This window comes from Corapipo altera, unplaced genomic scaffold, assembly GCF_003945725.1.
Source record: "Corapipo altera isolate COAL_440 unplaced genomic scaffold, ASM394572v1 24, whole genome shotgun sequence".
In the NCBI taxonomy this organism is placed as follows: Eukaryota; Metazoa; Chordata; class Aves; order Passeriformes; family Pipridae; genus Corapipo; species Corapipo altera.
In genome coordinates, this window is record NW_020884903.1 from 4,459,440 (window position 1) to 4,483,314 (window position 23,875).

General features: G+C 37.0%; 1 protein-coding gene across 4 annotated transcripts in view; it reads left to right on the forward strand.

Moving 5' to 3' along the window:
- The window catches only part of LDLRAD4 (low density lipoprotein receptor class A domain containing 4), a 284,547-nt gene that overhangs the window by 56,010 nt on the left and 204,662 nt on the right, over positions 1–23,875 (forward strand). The window contains exon 1 of one of the 4 annotated variants that reach the window (XM_027650872.1): positions 15,284–15,301. The exons of the other annotated variants lie outside the window; for them this stretch is intronic. The gene's annotated coding sequence lies outside the window, so the exon portion shown is untranslated. Of the gene's footprint in view, positions 1–15,283; positions 15,302–23,875 lie in introns of those variants that run through there. 4 annotated transcript variants of the gene reach the window in all.

Sequence of the window (23,875 nt, forward strand, 5' to 3'; positions counted from 1 at the left end):
TTGAATACCGCTTAAAGAGGCAGCTACATTAAGGTGTACTTCAAAGTGTCAGAAAACCATATGAAGCTGAGAACTTGATCCAGAAATAAATTCTGAAAGATTCTAAAAGCATTTTATTTTCACCTGCTCTGTCAGTGTCTTTGCCAGATGAACGCTTACTCTTAAGCCCACTGTTCTCAGACTGGTTAGATTGTGTGATTTTTATTTTTTTTTCACCTCCTGCAGCAGTAGGAAGGCAATACTGCAGCCTTTGAAAGGCCCAAAGGTTTGATAGCATTGTGCTGCAATGCAGGCTTTCCTCCTGATCCTGTGCAGTCTCTGTGATGTGAAGGGTAGGAACCTTTTCTCCTCATCCTTTTATTTCTTTTAAATCACCCATTAAATACCTGAGAGAAAGCAGACTGTTGGGAAAAAAGTTTTCCACATAATAAGAAAAGTTGGAGAAGAAGGCATTCAGAGAGGGAACAGTTTTCTAGGTTATGCCTGGAGGATTATTCAGATTCAGGAAAGGCTTCAGAACACAGGGCTCAGCCTTAACATCCTTTCAAATTCTTAGCTAAACTAAAGACAGATCAATTTCCCATCAATTGTCTGTAAATATAGAGGCATTTTAAGGACCCTTTTGCTGGCTGTTGTCAGAGTCTAAGGCCATAGAAAATACTTTCTGGTCGCGTTTTTTTCAAGGCGTTATATTGGATGGGAAAGGAGTAGACTTCTACAGAGGATCTTAAGGTTTCAAAAATTGGAAGAATAACAATGTTATCAGATAACCCATGAGGAAACAAAGACATAAGAACTGCAGGTCACACTGCAGCTAATCTTCAAAGGTTGGGATTAGAACCAAGGTGTTTTTTTTCCGTCTCCTCCTTTTCCTATCTGTGTAAATATAGACATATTTTTATTCTGGAATTTCAATACTGAAATCCTTAAGTTAAATCTGAAGTTCTTAAACTGTGAGGAATTGTTTCCTGAACAGATGATGGAGCAATCCTGAGGACTGCTGGGTTTTGCTTCCTCTTCCTCTCTTTTGTGCCCGTCTCACTGAGTTTTGCAAGACAAAGCTCATAAATTCTTCCAGAGGATAAAAGCTGAAGCTTCTTGTGTATAATCACGAGCAGCAGGCTGACAGAGACACTTGGTCAAAGTGACAGTTATTGTATATAAGAGATTAGTGATAGACAGGAAAGATTTTGTTATTTAGTCTTGCCCAAATTGTGAACATTTTCAACTGTGTGACCTTTTCTAGTTTAATTAGTGTAAATCTTAAAAGCACAGGGCATCATGATTACAGAAAATAAATGTTGTTCAACTGTATTACAGACCTTATCCCCTGAATTTGGTATGAGATCTGATGTTCCCTGCTGGGTTTTAAAAATGAAATTGGCTCTTAATGAAGGATCATCTTGAAAAATTGAATTCATATCCAAGTTTCTAATGCCAACCATACCTCTGGTATTTTTGTTGCTGCTAAGTTAGCTTGTATTTTTTTTGTAAAAGTCTTAGAAGCATCAACACTTCCATTAATGTTTATAAAGAAAGCAGCAATTCGAATATGCGTGGCTGAAAAAACATTTCCTGCAGTTTTCCCAGCAAATTGCAGGCTCTCTTGAATATTTGGTCCTTAGAAAATATATATGAAAACTGAATTACTCATTCATATTCAGCAGGGACAAAATACTGAAGATTCATGATACCATGAAGCTTAACTAACTCACTGTGTTGTGTGGTCGTTTAATAACTTCTGATAAAGTTTGTGTAGTTTTTGTTCTGTCTTTAGGAATGCAGTTTATTTGCTTGTAAAACAGTGGCTGTATAATAACTGCAGATAGACTGTGATAGCTTGGGATGTTCCTATCTCCTCCTGTCCAGTCTTTATTGCAAGTGTGTGTTACAGTACTGCAGCTAAGTTAATTTCTCCTTTATGTTTATCATAAGCTTTTAAATACATATATACTGTATTAATTGACATAAATTTTAGGTCAAACCTCAGTATAAAAGCTTGGAAAATGTAGATGAGCACAATTTCTGCGTATATTTTTATTGCTTCTTAAATGTTTTCTTAATAGTTTATAAAAAGTACGGATACTGTTCTGATGGGAAAAGTTTTTAGGACTTTGTAACTGACTTAGAATTATACACATGTATTTGTATGATGTTCATCGAATCAGAAGAAAAGGAGTTGTAAGCCATTTTGGAAGAAACTATTGCTTTTTAATAGTGTTTTTATATTTATTATGCAAACGAACTTGTATATATCTTATTTTACTTTCCTGAAGTACTAAGAAAATAACATTTTTAGGTAGCGATTTAGTTGCTCCATGCTGTACTTACAAAAGGGTTAGCTGTGGGAATGGGTTTTGTAGAGTTTTTTTTTAATGACTTGACATTGTGTAGTTGAATAAATAGTTTGAATTTGAAATGTGAAAAAATCAGCACCACTTAGGTGCCTTCACTCTAACAAACTGGTCTACCTTTTTGTCTTAGGTAATTCAGAAGAAAGTGTGTTTATATGCATGTGAGGAACACCAGTATCCAAGTGACAAAAAAAAGGATGTCTTTGCATAAGTGGTTGGCTATCGTTAAACTTATTCCACAGTGGGTCAGCAGTTTTGCAGAGCAGCGAGATTTTTGAGGTTTAGAAGGCAAATCTTACAAAAATCTTACTTCACTTTTTAAAAAAAGTAACTTTAAATCTGAAAGAATAGTTAATCTTTCCTGTGTACCTTACATTTAGACCTTGTCTTACAGCTCCTCAGCCATGCAGTTGACAAAGGAACTAGACCTGCCCAAGGCGTCCATGTAGCCTGAATGTTAGGTATGACAGCATCTTCTCTAGGAATGTGTACAGGTCTCCCAGATGGAGGTGGGTAGAGGTATTAGCGTGACTAGATCCTCACTGCCTACACATGAAGAACAACTTTTTTGTGTCATCTGTGGTATTTTGACATTTTAGTTATGGCAGATGTATAGTAGAGACAACCAAAACTTTCTGTTTTTCCCATACAACTTGGCATACAGATTAGGGAACTCCTGTTTTGAACTTCGGTACAAAATGGAAATCCTGTAGCTGTCAGCTACAGACATAGATCTGCACTTAGTGTGCTGTTATTAATTTACTATTGTCTCATTACCTAGTTGATCCTTTTTCCTGGTTTAGGTTTTATCTTATTTGGTGATGTGATTTCGTTAAGACCTCATGAGTCTGATCTCCTTTCTAAGGAAAATTCACAAGACTGGATATTTTGACACCAATTTTTTTCACACACCATGCTCTTTGTAGCAAAGCACAGCTTAGCTGACAACAGCCTGATGATAAAACAGTTTGCTTTGAAATGGGGTTTGGTTTAGAGCAGGAAGGGCTGATGTGGCCTTGTTCAGGGGAAGATGATGAAGGAGCAGGGAATATATTTCCTGTGTCATTAGGAGACCTTATTCCTTCCCTCATTTTTCTTGGTTTTGTTGATCTGTTTTTGTCTTTGTTACTGAAGATGTATTTCACTTCCTAAGTTGGGCTTTAGAGTGGTGTTCAGCTCAGTACATATTTGTTCGCGTTGTTGGTTATTTGGAAGAAATTGGACTTTTGTAGAACTGAAAAATGTCATTTGAGATTTTTTTGAACTTGGAACTTTTTAAAATCATTGTTAATAGTGGTTTTAATTTTTGGGCAACTCATCAGTTGAATGTGTTTGTGTGAACTGTGTATCTCTTCCATACCTTATATGTGCTGCTGCGTGGATCATGTTTTCCTCACTAATAGTAGACTCATTGAAATAGAAAATATTAACACTAATGTCAATTACCACAAAAATGGCAAGAGTTTTCATTGGAAGAGACACAAAACCTTGTGCTTCAAGGCTTGACAAATGCCTAAGACACAGATCAGTGAAGTGGGGAACGTTTTTATACACGTGCACACTGATGGGTCTTAATTTGTTTCTGAAGCACACAGTTATGGCTGTTGTCTGAAGTTATTTGATTAAATATACTGTAAGTGTCTAGTATAGCAGGATCTAAAGAATCCTAAAGGATTGAATACGGCAGTTGCTCTGTTTTTGTGATAATATTACCCTTTGCCCCCTTGTTTATCACCTATGAAATTGATTACATTTTCAATTATATGAAATTATTATTGCAGGCTTAGTCTCCAGATGCAAATTAAACTTTTGATTAATTCTTTATTGATTTCATGTGATGTATGAATTTCAGTCAAAATATATGAAAGTAATATTTAAAAATGCCATTTCTGTAATGTAGTAGTGACAACACAGGCTATTTTGCTGCTCTCCTGGTGATTGAAGAAGCATGGTTTTCTTCCCTTGGTATGCAATAAACCTTCTGAGATGCATTCTGCCTGGAGAACGTTATAGCTTAAATAACTGTGGAACTGTAATTAAATACAAATTGCAGTGCTAGTGTGCACACAACAAACTTGATAGAGGTTTCATGGTTCTGAGGAGCTCTTTTAGATGTAGGTAAATTTGAATGCTCTTGCTTTAATTCTGCACTTCTGTTATAAAAACTTACTGTTGCCAGCTTTCTAGTTTTTATTTGTGCTTTAGACTTGTTTGGTTGCAAACAATTTATCTTTTATTTTTTTTTCCCTTAACTTGAAACTCAGAAAAGCACTTGGTCGTGTGTTTACTACTTTCTTAAATCAAGTCTTGGTCATCAGGGCACGACTCTTGTTTTATTAAACCGTAACTGCTGGTCAGTTCTTGGGGGCTCATTGAGTTTGCATTCACTAGTGAAGTGTTCCAGGTTATAATAGCAACCTTTGCCATGCACTGACAGTGTTATACATTAATAGTATTTATAAAAAAATGATACTGAGGAATAACCCTAGAAGATAAAGAACTTGTGTTTCAGCATGAGGTGTTTCTTCTAAAATTACTAATTATAATATTGAGAATGAAATTAAAGAGGGAGATATACACTGAAAATACAGGACTTAAAAAAATTAATATAATTTTTTAATTTATTTTCATTTAGCTTTTCAGTTGCTGACTTGTAAACAGTCTGCTTGCTTAATCTGAAATAAGCACATTTGGTACAAAATGCACTTCAAATTTCAAAGCATTTACAAAGAAGAATTCTGAATAATCAGGCCTTTGATGGTACATTAATATTTTATATTGAACTATTTACTAATTGCCAAGGATATTTTTTCGGTTTCCATTTCTTTTGGAAAATTAAAATATTTTTATGAGCTTTGACAGACTGCTGCCAAAGATCTTGTCCTCAGAAAAATTCTTGTAAAATGAGATCAGTCTGGCTGGGATTTTGTAGGGGGCGTGTAGCTGTTCGGCACTAATGTAGCTAGAGGTGGTGGGGTGGCTTTATACATGGAGAAGGTTGTTTCTAGTAATCCTTCTTTCTTTCCGTCTTCTTGATGAAATATTAAATGCTAGGTTTGGATTTCATTTTAATACATCTGAAACTTGGTCTTATTAATCAGAAGGGCCAAAGTTTGTATCTGCTGGAATTCTCTGGAAAAAATGATACATCTTTCAAAGCTGTTTTTTTTTTTCTAAAATACCACTCTAATTTAAAGAATTCATGTCAAGCTTGTAGATCAAAGACAGACTGTATAGAAGCTCATTGCTGTATTACTAGATACTAGGGGAAATATATCACAAGGAATGCATATTTAAAAGAGAATTCTAATAAAAAGAAATGTATAGATCTGATGATCTTGGAGGGCAGGCAATGAGAATTGCTTGTCTCCAACCTGGACTTAAGTGCATTAAATAGCGGAAATACCAATTAGGAAAACTGACTGGGTGATCAAAATTTTTTCATTTCAAATGTTGAATCTTCTGCTTTCTCTTTTCCTATGTTGTGCCCAGGATTTTTATCCATCTAGTGATTAAAAAGATTCCGGCATGTGTAGTAGAATGGTAAGTTCGATAGCGTATCTTACAGTATTACCTAGCAAAAGTTTTATTTCATTATTTATCATCACTATTCAGATGATGCTGACTGTATGTGTGTTTTCTTTCTTGGTTCCTTGATTGTTGTTCTCTAGTCTTTTTCAGTGCATTACTAGAAAGTGTTGTTTTAATGTATTATAAAAATTTCATTAATGCGTCCTGTTACTGTTAGAAGATTTCAGGCCCAGATTATTTTTTTTAGCGAATGTATTTTAGTTGCAAACATTTGTACTTATTTTCCCCATAGTTCTCTGTAGCTACCAGACATGTCATATGATGTCTTTCAGCTTTTTCGTATTTCAGCAACTACAAGACACTTGTGGTTTTGTGCTTAGAGCCATTCCAACTATCAACTTTTTTGACAGCAATTATTCTAAATCCACTTCAAACAATGATGAAGTTGTTCACAGCTTTGTCCAATTCAATATGCAGGAATTCTTTTAAATTTCTACGGGCCTGAGAAAAGGGTAAACTGTATGGTGGCATATGTTTGATCTTTCTGTTTTCATTTAGTTAGTAAGTGTTACTTTTTCCCTAACATTTCTTAAAATGTTTTCCAGTCCTTTTGGATTCTTGTGAGGTTGATGATGTCCTGTTCTTGGTAGCTTTCTGTCTTTAGTTTTGACTTGAGTTGTTGGATGAATAACTGCTGAACTGAGAACACTGAAGACACAGCTTTTAGAAAATACATATTTTTAAAATGCAACCTCTTTCCCTTTGATAAAATCATGAATTTCATTGGTGTATAATAACGAGGCACATTATTTGATTAGGCTTTTTCCTCTGTTCTCCTCCCACACTCCCCCCTTAAAGAAAGAGCCTGTAGAGTAGAATAGCAGTTGGGGCAACACAAAACAATTACAAATATTCTGTGTTTTCCTTTAGACTACAGCGGTTTGTCATATATAAGGTGCTTGAAACTCATCCGGTGCAAACCTACAGCTCAAATATGGACTGAAGTGCCTGTTTATAGTGCAGGCTAACCTTAATTTTGTACTGCTTTGGCTGGTCAGCTTTCTATGGGCAAAATGACTGAGATGTTAGCAGAAGGAGAGAATGTGTGTTGAAAAACTGAAGGAAAAAAGCTAATAATTTCCTGCACTTGACATCACAGAGAAACCTCTTCCTTCCCCCAAGCCAACCATCGTAAAGTACCATAAATTTTCTCCACATGTTCTAGCTGTGCTTAAGCAGACGCTACAGAACATTTGAAGTTGTAACAAGATACCTTTCCTCCTGAAGAGCGGGACTGAATTTCACCTTGTTCTTTTCTGAATGTTTTCTTTTGGCTAGACATTCGAGTTGTATTTGTTTTACTTTTCTTCTCCACAGTATATCTGCTAGTGAAGGGTAATGTTGGATGTACATTTCAGCATTTAATTTTTTGGCTCAATGACCCATAACTCCTTTTGTTGATGTTTTGGGGAGGGAATAGATTATTGTTAGTGATATGACTTATATATGAGATAAACTTCTTCATCTCTTAGTGCTCAAGCCTAAAGAAAAAGATGCAGAACAAAGAAGATGGAACATTAACTTGCAGTATTTATTCTGAGATTGATGTATGTGGGTTGAATTTGGTTTCTCTATGTAACATTAGTAAGAATTTTATAACATAAACATGATTTGCAGAATTACATAAAATGTGTCATACTGTGGTATGGTGATAGAAATGCCTTTTAAGAAAAGTAAGTTTTTGTAATAGGAGGATGGGTTATAAAAATGTTAAACTAAATAGGTAAGTTCTAGGTGCAAGTGCTTTGGGAAGTGCTGTTACACTTGGGATACAGTTAATTCAGTTTGCCTCTGTTTGCAAGATGAAATTCTTCTGGCTTGTTTAGCATCTATTATTTAAAAAGAATGTCTTGGGTTCCTGCTAACTCATATCCTTGAAAAAGTCACATCCAGATCTGGAAGAGCCAATCTCAGTATTGTAATCACCAAACCAAATTCTTATCCTTATACTTGAAAAGTGAAGAATGCCTGTTGTCCTTCCTTTTTGAAGCAGTGAGCTGTATTGTGTCTTAGAGCTAACAAAAATGTACCATTGAAGGCAAAAGTGATCTTTCTTCAGGAGCACCTTCAGTGTGTTTCAGAAACTGGTGAAGCCAGTCAGACATTGGCAAAAGTGCCCAGGAGCAAGGGAGGCTTGTAGCCCAGATTTGTGCTCATTTGCTATGTTTAAAAAAACAGGAAAGAGAAAAACCAATTTTTCATTACTAAAATTTGAAAGTTGTATTTTGAAGCAGCTTGAAATGTTGTTAATAATTATGAGCTAGGTCTGTACCTAGTTTTACACCCCAAGCTGCTGTGTTACAGAATGGTTTGAAGTAAGATTGCTGTTTGCGATTTGAGCCCTCCTACCTTGTTGGCAAGATGACCTTGAGAGTGGAATGGGTGAATCCTCTGCTCAGATGACCAGGATTCAGAGACCACCAGAAACATAAAATGCAGAACTGGTTGTCGATTAAGGAGAAAAAATCTCTTACAGGCCACTGCCATCTTTCTGTATGACCTCAGATCAGTTCATCAGCTCTTTTGCTGAGTTGTGTTTGTGTGCAAAGGGTTATGTTACTCTTTGGGCCAGATTCCCTCTCTTTGTATACCTGTGCTGACTGATTTCACTGAGGTTACTTCTGGTCAGTACAGATGTAAGGTGAGAAGCAGGGTTTCTGTTTACATTGTCAAATACATTTGATTTCTTTTTAAACTTCAGCATTCAGCTTGTATGTAGAATATAGACCAGTATTTTCTTAACATGCAAAGTAAGAAGGAAAAAGTTAAGATGCTGAACTCTTCAGAATATAAGACTGTGAGCAGGTCAAAGATTAATGTACTGATAGTTAAGCTGCTCTGGAAATTAGTTTCTGCAGTATACAGTGCTAGCTGTTACATGCTGATGAATTTTGGGTGTGCAGAGGAGCTCCTGGATGTCAGCGAGAATGTCAGCAAAGTTGTTTCACACTTGAGGTCTGTCCTACAAGGAAAGGCCATTGCAGTCCACAGCGTTCCTCCTCTGGATATGTTAATGCACTGTGAAAGTGCACATCATGCCTGGATGGGCCCTGCTGATAAAATACCGCCTGGAGATCTCACAAAGTGCTAATGTGTCAAAGTGCCCGCAAGCAGAGGGTGAATAATACCACTTTCTAAAGGTCACGTCTGTTGAAGTTAGCTGGTGCGTCCTTCTCGCGTGGGGCTGCAGTCCACTCTGAAAAGTTCTGTTGTTCTTTGTAATCTCAAAATCCACAGTTTAATGGTTAGAATCAATAGGGCTGATAAAAGTGTCTTAATTTAGACAGCGGGAAAGAAAAGCAAACACTGAAAGCTTTAAAACCTTAAAACTGGCTCTTTGAGCTGGGACGGCTATCTGATTTCAAGTCTTGTCTACTGCAGTGTTCCCCAAAATGTGTTACCTGTTCTGGGAATTGCCTTATTCACATTTCCAATCTTCCTTTGTTTCTTTACCTTCTAATGACAGAAATGCTTCCACTTCTTGGAATAATTCTAAGTAGTTACATATGACCGTGCCAAGCAAAGTTAATAGTTATTCTCGCTAATGGATGGACATTTTTAAAAAATACAAAACCCCAAAAAACCAACTATCTTACTTTTTTTTTCTATCCTACATTTTACAGTAATGTTCGACTCTCCTATTTAAAGCCTTATGCCTTTTTCCTCTTAGGCTTTTAGTATTTAATATAATTCATAAAATATTGTGAGCATGGTGTATAATTTGTGTACGTAACATTAAATAATAAAACAGGTGTAACTAAAGTATAATTTCAAGTAGCTTACCTATCATTATGCTCTTGCAATTTTATTTGAGACTTGGTTATACTTAAACATCCCATAAAACATGTATATGTAAAAGTTATGTGTTGATATAGCTAAACAAAAAACAATCTTCAAATTACTTTTGACCTTACGCTTGTCAACTATTTTTAGTGTCTTGCAGGACATTTGTATTCATAGACAACCTCTTGTACTGAACTTAATTGTTTATAAAGGTATGTGTCCGTCATGCAGACTGTTTAATTTCAGACTTAAATCTGTGAGTTCTTGATACTTTGGATGTGCTTTTTTTCTGCTGCGAGGAAGAAACATTTCCTATTTATTCAGGAAAAAGTTTATCTCATTGCTACAGTCTGAAGCAAAGCTCTGCAAAGAAGAAATACTCTTCCTCCTTTTGTTTCCTATTTTGCTTCTGTACAAATAACTGTTCCTTCACTATTCCTTTACCCCACTTGCTTAGTTTAGAAGTTCTGGTTCACCAGAATGGTCTGTTCTCTAAATATTTGCTTAAAAAGCAAAAGATTTTGGTCTGCTTTTATGAGTATATTTAAGTAATGTTCATTTTTCTGTTTGACCAGTGTTTTCATTGCTAGGCATTTAAAGGATAGATGAAAGTTCATCTTTCAGGCATATACTTCACTGGTTGTTTCTATACACCACAGCTGTTGCTTATTTAAGTTAGGCAAGCCATTGTCCAGGGTCACAGTGTTCTGTTTGTCTTTGTTTTTTTCCATTCCTGGTATCTGTTTAAGACTGGTGTGTTGGATAATTCCAAGTTTGGTACCTTACGTTTACATTTTCTTGTCTGTTTCTCTTTGAGGCACTGTTTGTGGTCACTGCTGCTGCTTCACTGTTGAAAGTAAATTTATTCTCAAACACTCACAAAGAAAGTACCAGCTGATTTAGCTACTGCGCAAACTGCTTGGCTGCCTATAGGACAGTCCTTCTTGGTGTATGTAAATACAATGTAGGTATCTCCCTTCATAGAATAGAAATGTTAAGTTTGGGAAAGACCTCTAAGATCATCTGTTAAACCATTAACCCAACACTGACAAGTCCGCCGTTAAACCACGTCCTAAGCACCACATCTACACATTTTCCGGATACCTCCAGGGATGGTGATTCAACCACTTCCCTGGGGAGCTTGTTTCAGTGCCTGACCACCCTTTCAGTGAAGAAATTTTTCGTAATATCCAATCTAACCCTCCTCTGGTGCAACTGCTTATCCTTGCAGCATAGTTCTGTTAGGTCTGTGCAAGGTCATTCCTATGATATTTGTCTAGTTTCAGCTGCCAAATGCTGTTTCCAAGACACTGGGGTGCTTGTTTAGCAATTTGGGCTCTGTCCTTGAAGTGTTCTGTTAGAAAACCCACTGGAAGAGCAGCCAGCATTTCCAGTGCTCTTATTTCCTACTGCTCCAGAATCTCTGTTCTCTGGATTTGCAGGGAGCTGTACTGGATCATGGGCAGCTTGGGCCTCATCCAGCCTCAGCTGTTCTGAAGGGTTGAGAGTCTGAGGACAAGGCAGACACTTGATTTTTGTCAATTTATTTGCATGTATAAGACTACAGCTTAAAAAAAAATCCAACTGAAACCCTCCTTTCTCCTAGGACTTGATGTTCGAGTCCAATTCTCATTGAGTGCACTAAGGCATAAAGACAGATAATTCAGATTACTTATTGCTTGGTACACCAAGAATGGTGTATCACATGTGACTGTGTTTGACCATAGCTTTTAATCACATAAAAATTTGTGTAAACGTGACATTTTAAAATGTTTACAAATTTAGAATAGCAGCAAAATAAAACCTGACATTGGTTTGTAGAAAAAGTAAATAAAGTATCTTTATATCAGTATCCAGTGTGCATAGGTATAGTAATTTTTTTCCCTGGAATTCTTGTTAAATGCTTCATTGGAAAACACAATAAACTATGCCACTGCATTTCACTTGCTCAGTGTTTGAAGAATGCTGTCTAACAGGAGAATAAATTTGATTTAAAAACCAAACCCTCACAAAGTAGTACAGACTTGATAACAGTCAGGACAAAGATGGTGAAAATGGTTTGAATTTACACAAGTAAATTGCGAATAAAAACTGGAGTAGTGTGGGTATATGGTAGGTGAAGTTATCATGATGGGTGTACACTTGACTAGCAAGATAGGAAGTCCAAAAAAGATTATTTGGTATACTGAAAGTAGGACACTTCTGCCTAACATAGGCCATTTGGTCAGCTTAAACACAGTCTAGGAAGACTTTACTCTCTCAGCAGTTGACTGATCCAAGTTCTTAGTTGTTCTTACATATTATCTAGCTAAGATGTTTGATTCTTTACCTACATGTGAGGGTTTTTTAGCCTGCGCTTCAGCAGCTTCCTCTTTTCATTCCAGTGTTTTGGCAATTCAGCAAAGATTATGTGTTCACCTGGTAAATTATCTTCCCTTTTCTCTCAGCATTAGAATAGGGAGTCTCTCTTTGCTTTCATTAAACAAAAACCAGCATCAGTATTAGGTTTTCCAGACATTCTTCTGAGTTAGCCACAGAAAACATCTTCAGTAATTTTCTAGTAACACAGGCTGGGCGGTTGGATCGGCAGGAGGTGAGACAATAACGTTCCATTTTATATTGAGGTTTATAGTCATGCAGAAGTAACACATGAATGATTTTTTAATGAATGAGTAAGAAGTTGGCAGTTACAATTGATACCTTGTATTGATACCTTGTTAATTATCAGCTATACATTTTTTAAAGAAAACACCATGCCAATTGCTAGCCACCTTTTGTTTATAATCATTAATAATATAAAATTAGTCTAATCTGCAGTGGATATAGAAACTGATAATCTATGTTAATCAATTATAAATGAAACCTTAGTATTTGGTAAATCTGACAATGATCACCAGAAATAATTTCTAAAGGGAATATATTTTTGAGTAATAATTTTTTTACTAAACATTTTTGTTGGGAATTGACTGATGTTAAAGATATTCAGCATTTTTACCTTTTCTTTACTGGGGTTTGTGCTGCCTTTTTTTTTTTTTTTAATTTTTCTCTCTTAACTAAAGGGTAGACTTCTCCAGTGTGTTTTTGGGTGGAGAGGAGGGGTGAGATTGCGGGGGTGGTGGAAAGGAAAATAGGATGAAGCATAATTTTGAGGAAGTATTTTATTTCTAGACTGACCACTGTTTTGTCTCCTGCATTAAGTGGTTGCACCTACTTTCCCCATCCTTTTGCTTCCTGGAGGGCTCTGGTTGAAGCCAAGATGACCTCCCTGACCACCCTTCACCACTGACCTCTAAGCTACCACTCATACCTAGGGGTTTAAATGTGTCCTGTCCATGGAAGGTTGTATTTGTCCTCTCACAGTTTTTTTCCGGCTTCCTTACTTTCTTAGGTGTGGGGAAAATTCTGCTACCATGTAGACAGCAGCAGGTGATAGATTTATGAAGTGTCTAAGTCAAAAGTAGCAGGAGGACTGTGATGATAATGCATAAGGCCAGAAAGGAAATTTCCTGGGTTATGGAGACACAGATTCTTTCTATTGGAAAGAGTGCACACCTTGGTAGAGAGCATCAAGGACTGTATTTTTTTAATCAAAGAAAGAAAACCCCAACTTTTGTATTTGTGAAGGAGCAAAACGATTGCACTTGGATCATTTGCAGACACTGCTGTGGTGGCAGCACCTGCAATGAAAACAAGGCTTCTCTGCTTTGATACTGCTTTGATAGTGGTTTACTTGCTTGTCCAGTAATTAATGCTCTTACAAGAGATGTGTGTTGTAGCTTATGAAGGGCCCAGTGAGCATGTTTATTACTGATCTAAACTTAGAGAAAAGGAGATATTTTGAAAGAAAGTAGTTGACTGTCACAGTTGGGCAGACCTTATATTGGCTGTTTTCTCAGTTTGATGCCATATAAAAAATTCAGTTTGAAAAGAAGTAAACTTGAAAGGAAACCTTAATATTTAACCCACGATGGAAACAAACATTTCATTCTGTCTTTATGAGCTTCAGTCCTGTTTCTCATGCATGAAATGCTCCTTCTGATTTCCTTCACCTTTTCCCTTTTGTGGTGTTTTGGTGGGCATAACTGTAAAATATAGCTAGCGAGACTCAAAAGTCATGACAGAGTCACACAGGGAGCAGGAGAGTAGCAGAGCTTAGGGCTGAGCTTGTGCCCCTGGATTTTAGTGGGGTTTTTTGACAGGTGCAGTTTTCTCATGTCTCCCACAGAATGTGTTTCCTTGCCTTCCCTTCTGTGCCTGTGATGGAGAAGTGAGTTGATGTGCATCTGCCCACTTTTTCAAGATGCACTTTATGAGTAAGGAAGGGCAAGAAGAAAAGTGTGCCACTTTTTTATTAGCTTTTGATGCTGTTTTGATGCTGCTTGACTTGGGAATCTCTTTAATGATGATACTCTAAATATTAAGGAGGAATGTCCTCATATCTCCTTTGAATGGAAGGGTTGTTGTGCTCAATTTGTTTGCTGTAGTTGTAAGCTCTCTGGAGTAATGACCTTTCTTATGTGGTTTGTAAAGTACTGTGTTTACTTGAGGTGTCCTGCAAATTACTGTAAAAAATAATACTGGGGTAACGTACCAGCACTTACTTCTTATTCTTTTTCTTTGGCCAATGTAATAAAACAATACTATTATGATTGAAGAAGGTACTGAGATAATGTAGTCTAAATGCTGTTGTTTTTAAGGAAATAGAAACCATTTGACAAATCTTTAAAGTAAAATACTTTTTTTTAATTCTGTGATGATGGTTATGTAAACGTGGGTTTGAAAAATTCTACTCTCTTACAGGCATTAACATAATTCTGAGGATGTTTAAAAGTATTTAGTTAACATGTCCGTATAGACCAGTAGTGTCTCAGGCACATGCTCTTTAAAAGCTCTGTCATTGTTTGCTTCAGATATTTATGAACATAGGAACCAAAATTAGATTGGTTGCAAATAAGTAAAAAGGAAAATATTTAAAAATTTGATCCAAGTTTAGTCACTTCTTTTAAAAAATGATTAAAACAAAAAAGGTATTTTTTCCCATTTTGAAACTTAGATATTGGGTTTTGCAGCGTTTTTGTCAGTATTTGATGTTTTTTATGACTTCAAAATGCAGACTCAGTTGTTTACATGATAAATTCAGTTTTCACTGGGAAGGTGGGATGTGTACAGCTCTGCTGATTCAGAGGAAAGTTGTAAAAATGCTTCTGAGGCACTCTGATTAATTTCTTAATTTTTTTTAAAATGTCATGATTTTGGGAATTGCAATCTGTGCCTTTTAAAAGATCGACTTTTGCGATACACAGAGTACCAGGTATTGAACAGAGACTGATATTGAGTGTCTGCTGCTGTTCAGTAGTAATGAATCCGCTTATGAATGTCTGTGGAAAGTTTAAAGGTTATTATCTTGTGTTTGTTTACTTTGTAAAGATAAGATTTCAGAGAAAATCGAAGGGCACTGTCTGAAATTCCCAGTCACTGCAGTTCCATGGAGAGCATTGATCCCTTCCTAGAGGTTGCTGGGGACTCATTGTCTCCCTGTTCATAGGCTGCTGCTGAAATCTCCAATATTTCAGGTTTGCGATTCTTTTATTGTTGTTTTGGCAGTTTGTCAAAATTAAATGGCTTAACTAAATCAATATGCTGTCTTGCTCGGTAACATCTGCATTTCATATGTCAAGATATTTTGCATTTCGAATGTAGTCACAATGGAATGAGCCACAACGATTGCAAAAAGAGCATTTTTGCCCTCCGAAGCTCTCAGACCGTAAGAAAACTTTCCGGCAAATAAACTTTGCTCTGTTATGCAATCACTGCTGAGATGGGTGATAATTGCACACATGTGCCCGTGGGTAGGAGTCTGTCGGTAAAGAATAGATGCAGCAAGGTCAGAGACAGAATATAAGCTACAGTGACAATGAATTTTACTTAATTTAGAACAACAGTTTGTGTATTTGGCAGTGTTTATTGGTTAGACAATTAATTGCATAGTAAGGAATAAACAAACAACTTCCTCTCAGTTATGATGGCCTCTCTTTCCATGGGGTGACTGAGCTTTTCTCACCAGTTTAAGTTGTGGTGATATGTGCCTTTAGATACATGTTTATCATTAGCTAAAATAACACAGCTGTTAAGGAAAGGTTTATTGCCATACTTGTTCTGCATGCTAAGCACATTCTGTGTACATGTCAAACAAAATGCCAATTTAATCGGCCCCCTCAGAGTCTCCGAAGGAGTGATGATGAAAGTTTGGCAAGTTTACTTGCACTGTTCTGTATAAAATCTGCTCGGCCATTATCTCCAGACACTTACAATATGAAAAATGCCAATGGTGTTTTTACATTCTTAGGAGACTAATAAGCTACAGATGTCAAAACTGTAAAGTTGAACTATCCTAAGCATGTATGAATATGGCAATACAGGTTTTTTTTTATTTATGTGGTGTTATTCCTAATCATCATAATAAATAAATTTAAATAAATTTAAATATTGGAAATGTGTAATTATCAAATGTGTATTTTAATGCTTCACTAGTGTGCTGTGAGGTGGGCAAGGGGATGTGTCCTCCTGTAAGTGGCCCAGGCTGAGGGCAGCAGAGACTTGAGAGGTGTGCTGCCTGTTACTGCTCTGCCACGTGCTGTGGGTACTTGCTTTTTGGTTTGACTCTAGAGACTTTTTGAGCTAGAAAAATCTAGTATGGGGATTTAGTTGTCATTGTTCTACTAAGAAGCAATATAAAGCCAAAAAATGCGCTTAGTCCTTGTTTTAATCTGTTGCAGTTGAAAATAATATGATGCCCCTTTTAATGACAAATGTTCTTTAAGAACACAAGTTTTTCCACCTTTAGCTGTCACTGTGTTTTTGTAACCTGTAAGCTGTGTTTTAGTACCCAGAGCTATTTGTATTATTTTGGAATGACTACTGATTTAGTTAAATTATTGTCTGAATTGAGAACTCATGCTGTAAGGGAAAATTAAAATTCCGTATTAAAACTAGGAGCCATTAATTTGGGCTCAGTTTGTTTTGAGCAGAAAACCACCACAGGAAGCAAACAAAAGGAAAATGTCCTGGTTTGAACGCATTTGTCTACATCTTTACCTGACACCCCAATAATAAACACAGCAGGTTGGCACATTCAAGTTGTCAGACATATCACACAGTGGTGAAAAGCTGTCTGTCTGTCTGTTGCAGAATAGATGGAGCCCAGTGCAAATGGTCAGTGCAAATGTTTCTGCTGTCAGTTTACTTTTTGCTTCATTTAACTATACAGCCTCTGCAGCCACACTGCACACAAAAATAAAACTTTCTTTTTTCAAGGCAACATCTAAAGTATTTAATAATACACTTTATAATTTTCTTTTTTACTTGACATCAGATGACAGTTTGAAGAGCTTAGGCTGAGGGAAAGGGAAATTCAGGCTAACATTTTTCACAGAGTCTATTTTGGGCATCAGCTCTGGGTGCCAAGCTTTAGAGGGAGGCTTTGACTTAAAGAGAAATCCTGTGCTCTTACCTTGTGTTCACTCAGGTTTGAACTACAGGATTCAGCACCTCTGTCAGGCTTTAAATCTTTCAGACTGAGTACCCCAATTTAGTGACTCTTTTTAATAAACTGACTTACATGGGCTACCAGAGGTCAAATGAACCCACCCAGAATCAGGCAAGGCAAAGAGTTGTCTGAATGCCCAGTTTTGTGCTTAACTTTCAAAACTGTCGTCTTGGGCCTCTCAGAAAATCTCTTCTTTAATGACAAGCCAGGAAATCTTTTAACCATAACTGAACTAAACGTTTATGTCCCCCTTTTAATGCATTCTAGACTAATAGTAATCTTTAAATACTATTTTTCATATATGAGTTTCCTAGATTTGCTACCTTTCTTTTTCTGCCTCGTTTAATCAACCTAAGTAAGTATTTGAAAAATAAGGAGTAAAATATGTAGTACTTAAAAAAACATGGATAATTTTGTTGCCATGATTGCATGCTTATGCCAGTGTATCTCTAATCAGTTAAGTTTTTCTGTCATAGTTGAGGAATAACTTGGTCAGGATTACTGAGTTCACAGGACAGCTAATGTACTTCCATGATACAACCATGAAGGGTGTGATACTTCCATGAAGCCAAATGGAAATGTTTCCATTATAAGGTAATGGAGAGCAGTGACTGATCAGCATGCTTAATATTTTTTTTTTTTTTTTTTTGTTAATCCCTGATCAGATAATTGCTCAAGGAAGTTGCAAAGCCGGCAAAACCAGCTATATTATTCTCAAGGGTAAGGTAGCTTATCGATATTTCAAATGTCAGTCCTCCAAATGTATGGAACTAGTTTTCTCTGTGTACCACACTTCTGCTAGCAGTTAAGAATTAACTGCCTTCTCACCCATCCTGAAAACTATTGACGTCGATCTACCTAAGCACAGCAGCCAAGTGATGCAAAACCTATACCCAGTTTTGTCCTCCCATCCCTGCTCTAAATGTTACTAGGATTTGTGTGCTTATAGTAAAGATTTTCTTTGAAAATGCAACTTAGGGGACAGTTTGAAATAGGTTAATTTGTTTTAAAATACTAGCTGCTTTTCCATTCACTTGGGACTAAAGTCTTTGCTCCTGATAAGTTACAACTGAAAATTATTTGGACTGGGGGTGGCTATTAAAAGAAGCAAACAAACAAAAAAAGTAAAAAGAAAAAAGAATTAACTTCAAATTAGTGGATTTAGCAGAGTTGAGATGACAGTGTCCTGTTAAGACCACGGTATGAAGCAAAACCTTGTTTAAGCAGCTGTAGGAAGCTTGGACTTTCCTGTAGTGTGTCTTAGTTTTAAAATCTTTGTACTTGTTTGCTGGGAGCTTTTTTTGTTGTTGTAGTAATGATAAGCAGACATGACCTGGGAAGTGGAGACATTACTAGCGAATAAATAGTGAGATTAAAAGAAAAAAGCATGTTTTATACTTGTCGAACTAAGGAGTATATGGCTATGTGTGATATTGTAAGCTTGAATTCTGACTGCTGGTAACAGTCAAGTACAGTTGTATTATTGTGGTCTGGAAATGTGAAATGTGGATGCTTTTAGTTACCTGGCAGTGTTGTGTTTTGATGAAGAAACCAGCTATTTGCTCTTACCTGTTTGCTACAGGAATAGAGAGCTGATGTCTTAGCAGGAAGGAAAATAACAAGAGCAAATGTGGAAAAATATCTTAGGTATTGCTGTATATGGTAGCATGTGTGTTTCAGGTCAGTATTATTCGAGCAGCTGGCTGTTTAGATGCTGGCTGTGATATTTTTCTGCTCACAAAAAGCTTCTCTTGAAACCCTTTAATCACATCACCTGTAGGTATGCACAAGTTTTCTATGCAGAAATATTTACAAAGATGAATGATTTAAGAGTTCCTTTAAGAAGACATTTCACAGCCAAGAAATACCATGCTCTCAGGCACATGGTGTGATTCTTGAAATTGTCTTGTGCAGGGCCAGGAGTTGGACTGGATGATCCGTTTGTGTCCTTTCCAATTCAGGATATTCTATGATCCTGTGATCCTATAGGTGTACTTGCTAGTGGATGTAATCATGTGCACAAATTTCTATGCCACTTTAATGTTGATAGTAGTGATTTTCCCTTTTTGCCAAAAGTGGTTTTGCAGAGTTACAGGCAGCCAGTTGTATCTTGCCATATAACACATTCCTCTAAAAAAAAGCTTATATAGGCAAAGGTCTTGATCTTGTCTGGGAACGGGATAAAGATCTCTTCTGCAGAGCGTGGTGATTCACCTCTCTGTGCTCAGTGAAGCCAGCCAGCCAGCGGGAAGGTGCTGAGCTGCTGAAACTTTCCTGCATAAGCTCTCAGCTCCAAAAAGTACTTCGCTACTCCTTGATTGGGGTATTGTTCTTAGGCATCAGAGCCTGGGATCTCACCATGCACCTCTGCCACGTGTATAAGAACACAACTTAGTGCTGGGGGAAAAAGTAGCTGAAACATAGGTTTTATTTAAGCATTGGGAAGTCGTTAGTCATTCTTACTACCACTGACTGCGAAGTGTGATAATGTAGTATCCATTTCTTTTGAAAACCCTCTCCCATGCTTATAAGTCTCCCCTGTTGACTTACAGTGAAAAGTAGCTTTTGAAGATATCAAAGATTTTTGTCCTCTGGTAGGATGTAACTTGTGTCAGTTCAAGGAGAGGATCATTTTAGCAGGGGAAAGAGGCAACTAAAAGCTTATGGGGGTTCTCTGCTTGGTAACTTCTACCAGGGGCACTGAAATTTTCCTTCTTGCATATCAGCTGAGGAAAGTTGAAGAAGTGTGTTTGTGCGTGTGCATTTAGAGACAACCTATCAAAAACCTAAGGTTACAAAAAAAAAAAGTTTCTAAGAGGGCCGTGTGATCTTTCTGTGGATCAGCGTACTGGGAGTGTAAGCCCCGATTTCAACACTAGGGAGCATCTAATAACATGTTACAACATCTCATGACCCTGGGGTATGTGACAGGCATTACAGCCTGTCTGTGGTGTTTATTGTCCTGCTTTCTGTAGCTACTAAAGAGGTACAGTCAACTGCAACACTTGCTGATAGTGATAGGTGCAGTCTGCCAGTAGATGGTCTCTCTTTCTTCAGTAGATAGAACTCTACAAGCTGCTTTGGGCAGTCCAGAGATAGAATTATTAACATAGATTAGATAGAATTATTAACATAGATTAGATCCTAGATCCTCGGAACAGTTGCTTTCATGACACAAACTTCATCTGAAGTGAATGTCTTTGCAGAGTTGACGGGAACAGGGGCCATTCTGCTTCTTCACTTGTCCTCTCATTCAGTGTAAAGCACCTCACATATTAAGAGAAACTCAAATATGAGACAAATCATTATTGAACACATGAAGATGTTGAACCAAGTTTTTGTGATAGAGAAATGTCAGGTGGCTCAATTCTCATTTGTGTCTAATCAGTATGATTGTTACTGAGCACACCTGAGTCTGGACAGCTTGTGGCTCAGAGCTTGGTCCTTCATGGGCCTGTCTGGAAGGGAGGACATGGGATTATGGTGCCTGGGTGGCTGTAGTTGCACGGAACTGTAATCTCAGACACTCCTCGTTGAGAGAAGAAGCAACAAGCCTTCTTGGGATTTGTGATTTCCATAGCTTGACTCTGACAAGAATGCAACAAGCTGTCTTCTATTTTTGGTCACTCCCTAAATTAGTAAGGAAATCACTGACCCTTGGACTTTACCTAGTAACAGTGAATGCTTGAAGTCATACATTTGATGTGTGAGAGCCTGAGAGGGAGACCTTCTCAGGATTTGTGTTCTGCTTCAAGTTTCTGTTATTTCAGTGGTGACCCTGAAAAACCTTCGTTTTATAAGCAGAGAGAAGATACCTGCTCCACATCTGTTCCTTCTTTTCATCTGCCTTCTGAAGCTCTTCTCATGTTGTTACAATTACCCATCTTTGGTGTTTCTTGGCAAAAAGTTTGTGGTTCTCAGTTGTCGTTTCAGGAGACAAAAGGATAGCGAAAAATCTTCTGTGATAGTGCAAGATAGTGTTAGTTGTGGCTTTTGATGGTATTACTTCTACTGCAGAGCATCTTACAGCCTTGGGCATTTGGATAATTTTGACTTCTCTCCTGAGCTCTCCAACCATTTTTATATTCTACTTGAGCATGAGAGAGGCAGATGGGCAGTACTGCATCCTTCTAAGATCTGTTTTAGCTGCAATTTATGAAACAGAAATGTATTTTTCTTATTCCTCACCCCCAACTCTTTAAGTAGCTTTAATAAGAAAGAAAAAAATGTTAACATGTTCAGGGGATTCAGTGCTTATAGCTTTCTTTGCAAAATGTTTATTGAAAGTATCAAAGGTGCAAACAATTATCCTTGGTATTCTATCTTTGAAATTTAACTTCAAAAGTGATCTTGTTAGGATTCATTGCTTTATAATCCATAATTCAGTTGAAAATGTAGTAGCACTTATCTGTGTGGAAAGCAGAAAGTCTTTTCTGACTTTGTGGTGGCTTGTAAAAAGTGATGCAAACCACCCTGATGCTTTCTAAAAGTCCTGAGACTTCAGTTCCTCTGGAGTACTCTCTGATTGACCTGAGCCCTGGGCATTTAGTGGATGTTAGAAGAGGGGTTTAATGCATCTGAAGGATGTGTATAACTGAGCTCTGTAAAGGTGTTTGTGTTTTTGGAATAGAGCCTGGGTTGTTCCATTTTTGACAGAGTATATGCCCTGCAAGTAACTGCTCTATTTTCTGACAGTAGTTTTTTGAGCAGACAGAATCCTGCTGAACTGATTCTGAACTTCTAAAAAATACTGTTTGATAAAGCATAGATGCACATATAGATAAACTGTCTCAATAAAAAAGGGTAAGATAAAATTAGTGTTACTTTTAATGAGATAATCTGCAGCAATGTCTTTAGTTAACCAGAAGTATGTAGCCTGCATTTCAAATCGAAAGAGTAATAAACTCAAAGGGTAGTACACTCTTGTCCATTGGGTTTTGGATGGCAAATATGTCTGAAAGCTGTTATAGTCTGTGATACCAGGATTATTTTAAAGAAAAAAAAAGCATCATGCGATTGACTACTTGTACAATCATCACTTTGCCATGTAGATCAAGAGTACCTGCCAGCCATGTGGGAAATGTTTTTGAAGTGTTCTGGGGTTTGAAAACTTAGAATTATGGGTGTTGTCTTTCAGAGGTCTTTTAGTTTAAAACTAAGAAATGGGATCATACACCATGACAGAGTGAGAGCAGTGATGGAGTATTACTTTTATATGGTAGCATATGAAAATGAACAGGAAGCTGGAAATCTCATTATTCCAATAGTTTCTGAGCGTTGGAAGTTCATCAAGCAGTGTCTGTGAAAGAGAGAAGAAAGAAAATAAAATAGGTGCTATAGCTCTCTGTTTTTATCTCATGTAAGAGTAGCAGCCATGAAAAATCCAAATTTCTGGAAAAGAAGTAATGTTTATTATAGAGAGCCTCTAGCAGCTGAACAAAACAAACACCCGGTAGCCTATACAAGGAAGATTAATTAAACCAGTTTATTTGTGTTTATCTAAAATGGTCAGGATGAATACAGACCCGACTCACCTTCCTAGAGTTCCTTCCCTTGTATGGGAATACACTCTGATTCAGACTTGAGTTTTCATTGCATATATCTTTACTTTGGTAGCTATGACTTCCAATGCCTACAGTAACCCAAGCAACTTCTTCCAAGACAGGATGTTATCTAATTGAAAAGAAAGGAGCCAGCTGAACTGGATTTTACGTGCCTGTTACTCCTGCCAAAACCCAGATTAGCACAGACATCCCAGGGTCTGGAGGGTGTATGTAGTTCATGAAATGTCCTGGATTTTCAAGGATGTCCTTTTATCCATCTAAAAAATTATTTGTTGCAATTCTTCATTGATTATTTACATTGGTTGTAAGCAAAGGAGTGGAGCATGACATGGGTGCCAGAGACTGCTCTGCCTGCCCATATGTGCTAATCACTGCTCCTGGGCGTCAAACATTCTAACCTGGATGAGTTAACTGTTTGTAATTTTATGACAAGTAACACTAGTTTTCTTATGTAGGAAACAGTAGTCATTACAGAAATGAGTCACAGTACCATGAATGGCAGTGCTCAACAGCTTTTCAAACATTAGACCTTATATAGTGGAAAGGAAGAAGCCTGGTTCAGAACCTAAAGAGGGAGAGCAGTACCAAAACAGTGATAAGCTAAACAAAAAATTAGGAAGGACAGGTTGGAAGATAAGTGTAGGAAAGGCAGATGAATCACCAAGTTGATGAGAATGACAGACTCTGTGTCATAGCAAATGCCTGTTCCATGAACAAAAGAATTAACAAGGTAGTAAATGTTGTAAACACATCTTATATAAGACCTAGCGTTTCGTATTAAAGAAAGGTTTATTATGATTGCTCTAACGACATTTGTATGAAGAAGAAAGGAATTTTTGAATAAAAGTTTTGTCCAATTTTTTAATGTCACAAGAAGAGACATGATTGAAAAAAATGCATTTAATTTTGGAGGAAGTATTTGACTCATTCTCTGAAAAAATTGCTATGGTGATAGCAAATTAAGTGTACAGAGTATTTGGGTTATTTATAAAGTCAAAGAGACAGGTCACTCCAAACTGTAGAGAATAATAAAGATA